The sequence below is a fragment of the Rutidosis leptorrhynchoides genome, chromosome 11, assembly GCF_046630445.1.
Source record: "Rutidosis leptorrhynchoides isolate AG116_Rl617_1_P2 chromosome 11, CSIRO_AGI_Rlap_v1, whole genome shotgun sequence".
Classification (NCBI taxonomy): Eukaryota; Viridiplantae; Streptophyta; class Magnoliopsida; order Asterales; family Asteraceae; genus Rutidosis; species Rutidosis leptorrhynchoides.
This window is the reverse complement of record NC_092343.1, coordinates 388558730-388562895: the sequence shown is the minus strand read 5'-3', so window position 1 is coordinate 388562895 and position 4166 is coordinate 388558730. Positions and strand designations below refer to the sequence as shown.

The 4166-nt window shown below is 31.3% G+C and overlaps 1 non-coding gene across 1 annotated transcript; it reads right to left on the bottom strand.

The window, feature by feature from the left end:
- Positions 1-3688: 3688 nt before the first annotated feature.
- LOC139879087 (small nucleolar RNA R71) lies at positions 3689-3795 on the bottom strand. Its single transcript, XR_011769938.1, has one exon. It is a non-coding gene; the product is annotated as a small nucleolar RNA R71 (small nucleolar RNA).
- Positions 3796-4166: the final 371 nt, after the last annotated feature.

The following is a 4166-nucleotide window of genomic DNA, read 5'->3' as shown; positions in this document are numbered from 1 at the left end:
CCCTCAAGAAAGATAAGCTTTTTGTTGCAATTGTTCTATTTACAAGTGGTATTCGTTTAAATAATAAAAGGTGAAGACAAAAGACAGATTCGACGATTTGAAGACGCAAACGACCAAAAAGCTCAAAAGTACAAAGTACAATCCAAGAGGTTCAAATTATTGACGAGAAACGACTCAAAATTACAAGAGTACGAGCAGCAAAACGCAAAGTACAAGATATTAAATAGTACGAAAGGACGTTCGAAAATCCAGAACCGGGACCAGAGTCAACTCTCAACGCTCGACGCAACGAACTAAAAATTACAAGTCAACTATGCACATGAATATAATATAATATATAATTAATTCTTAAAATTATATATATATTATATTATTTAATAAAACCGTCGGTAAACTAGGAAACAAAGAATTGTGAGCTGGATCCTACCTCCATGCAATCGCATCGCCTGGAAGCCTAATTTCCATGCGATCGCATGGGCTACTTTTTCTGGCCACATCCCTATAAAAGGCAGTCTGGTGCTCGAGTTTAAATTACCATTCATCAATCTATCTCTCACTCTTACGATATATATATATATATATATATATATATATATATATATATATATATATATATATATATATATATATATATATATATATATATATATATATATTATAATTTTCATTTTAATTTTAATTTAATAATAATAAGGGTATGTTAGCGAATATTGTAAGGGTGTAAGTCGAAATTCTGTCCGTGTAACGCTACGCTATTATTAATCATTGTAAGTTATGTTCAACCTTTTTAAATTAATGTCTCGTAGCTAAGTTATTATTATGCTTATTTAAATTGAAGTAATCGTGATGTTGGGCTAAAATATTAAAGACGGGGTAATTGGGCTTTGTACCATAATTGGGGTTTGAACAAAAGAACGACACTTGTGGAAATTAGACTATGGGCTATTAATGGGCTTTATATTTGTTTAATTGAATGATAGTTCGTTAATTTAATATAAAGATTTACAATTGGACGTACCTATAAATAACCACATACACTCGATCGGACACGATGGGCGGGATATTTATAAGTACTAATAATCGTTCATTTAATCGGACACTGGAATGGATTAATAGTCAACGGACTTATTAAAACAGGGGTGAATTATATACAAGGAAAATTGGTGTAATTTTAGTTTAAGTCCCCAATTAGTTTGAATATTTGACTTCGGATATAAGGATAATTTGACGAGGACACTCGCACTTTATATTTATGACTGATGGACTGTTATGGACAAAAACCAGATGGACATATTGAATAATCCAGGACAAAGGACAATTAACACATGGTAATAAACTAAAATCAACACGTCAAACATCATGATTACGAAAGTTTAAATAAGCATAATTCCTTTATTTCATATTTCATCGCACTTTTATTTATTGTCATTTTATTTAATTACACTTTTAATTATGGTACTTTTTAATTATCGTAATTTTATTTATTGTCATTTTATTTATCGCATTTTAATTTATCGCACTTTAATTATTGTTATTTACTTTACGCTTTAAATTAAGTTATTTTTATTTTTAATATTTTACATTAGGTTTTAACTACGACTAAAGTTTTAAAATCGACAAACTGGTCATTAAACGGTAAAAACCCCCTTTTATAATAATAATACTACTTATATATATTTATATTTATACAAATATAGTTTTAAAAATATAGCGTTAAACTTGGCTAGCTCCCTGTGGAACGAACCGGACTTACTAAAAACTACACTACTGTACGATTAGGTACACTGCCTATAAGTGTTGTAGCAAGGTTTAGGTATATCCACTTTATAAATAAATAAATAACTTGTGTAAAATTGTATCATTTTTAATAGTATTTCCTAGTAAAATATAAGCTATTTCGTATACACCTCTACGCACATCAAGTATTTTTGGCGCTGCTGCCTGGGAAACTGCTTAAACGCCGAAAGCGAAACGCTTTATAATATATATATATATATATATATATATATATATATATATATATATATATATATATATAATTAAAATTGTAAACGGGCTACACTGTAGCAGCCCAAATAATCTGGGCCGATTTTCTAATTCATGCGACCGCATGAATCCATAGGCTAAAACTCATGCGACCGCATGAGGGTTACTGACACGCCCAACTGAACCTGCCGACGGCATTAATTACAGATTATTATTAATTATTATTAATATTAAACCCTAATTAGGGTTAGTATATTATATTAATTAATTTTAGATTTAATTAATTTGTAATTTAAGTTTTAATTAGTTTTATTAATATAATAAATTGATACTTTTATAAAATAAATAATATAAAAATAATATTTTTATAAAAATTGTATTTTATAACTTTATTTTTATTTTTATATCTTTTTAATTAGTTTAATTCGTATTTGTATTTTTATCGCTCGTAACTAGTTTTAAGATATAGTTTTTGCCATTGTTATTTTTATTTCTAGAATTTTAAGACTTTGCCGTAAAATCCCTTAAGTGCTTTTTCTTTAGACTAAGATATAGGTGCTTTAGAATTTTGCGACGCCATTTTATAAGTTTTAGTACTTTTTTAAGTTATTGCCGTTTTGGATATATAATTTCGTTAAGCTTTAATACATAACTTTTAATTTTTAGTTTTTAGACTTTTAAGTTTCCGACGCTCTCTTTTTCTTTCTTATTTTTCGACGCTCTAGTTTTTAGGATATAGAATTTTCTATTTATTCTCTAAAATTTCTTTAAATTTCAACGAAAAATTATTTTAAGCGGCAAAATTGATAGACATCCAAAATTTTCTGGTTCGTAGTAATAGTTGGATTTGTTAGTGGCGAGTTGTGGGCTTCCGATTTAAAGGGTCCTGGCTACCTGCTGCATCTATTGGCTATTCGAAACGTGGGCAAAAGCAGAAAAGTCTATTAATTTGATAACTTATATAATTTTTATCTTTTATAACTAATAGGATATTCAGTGAATGCACCGAGCAAAACGTTCACTACCTTTCATACGTTCACCACCTGTAACTCGATCAAGACATCTAGCCAACATTTTCGCCGTTGATTTTTCTCTAGAATCGTCATCAAGTCGACCAAGTACTCCAATTCAAATTTCCGATAATACATTTTTTGAACCCAACCTCACAATTGAGAATCCAGAGGATACTCAGGGACAATTCAGAGATCCTGAACCACTAATCATTCCTCCGGAACCACAAATTACTCATCCAGAGATTGTCGAGGAAGAAACCATTAAATCAGAATCCTCTAGTGATTCAGATTCAACAAATTCAATTATGGAAGTAACAGAACCTCTAAGTATGGAAGACCGAATGAGAGCTAAACGCACTGGCCAAGGTCACGCAATTACTCAACCAGACATTAATGCACCAGATTATGAAATCAAAGGACAAATCCTACACATGGTAACTAATCAATGCCAATTTAGTGGTGCGCCGAAGGAAGATCCAAACAAACATCTTCGGACCTTTAATAGGATCTGTACTTTATTCAAAATAAGAGAAGTGGAGGATGAACAGATCTATCTCATGTTATTTCCCCGGACTTTAAAGGGAGAAGCCAAAGATTGGTTAGAATCGTTACCTGAAGGGGCGATTGATACATGGGATGTTTTAGTTGAAAATTTTCTTAAACAATTCTTTCCGGCATCTAAAGCCGTAAGACTTCAAGGAGAAATTGTTACGTTCACACAGAAGCCAAATGAAACTCTATATGAAGCATGGACAAGATTTGGAAAGTTGTTAAGAGGATGTCCGCAACATGGTTTAGAGACTTATCAAATAGTACAAATATTCTACCAAGGATGCGACATCACTACACGAAAAGACATTGATATAGCAGCTGGTGGTTCCATTATGAAGAAAACAGCAACTGAAGCTTACAAAAATATTGATAACACTGCTTCCCACTCACATGAGTGACACCAAGAAAAAGATATCGTTAGATCATCTAAAGCGGCTAGAGCCGATTCTAGCCATGACTTTGATTCCATTTCCACAAAGATAGATGCTGTCGAGAGACGAATGGAAAAGATGACTAAGGATATTCACTCAATACGAATTAGTTATGAGCAGTGTGGAGGACCACATTTGACAAAAGATTGTCTCAGTATTGAACAAACAATGGAACAAAGAGAGA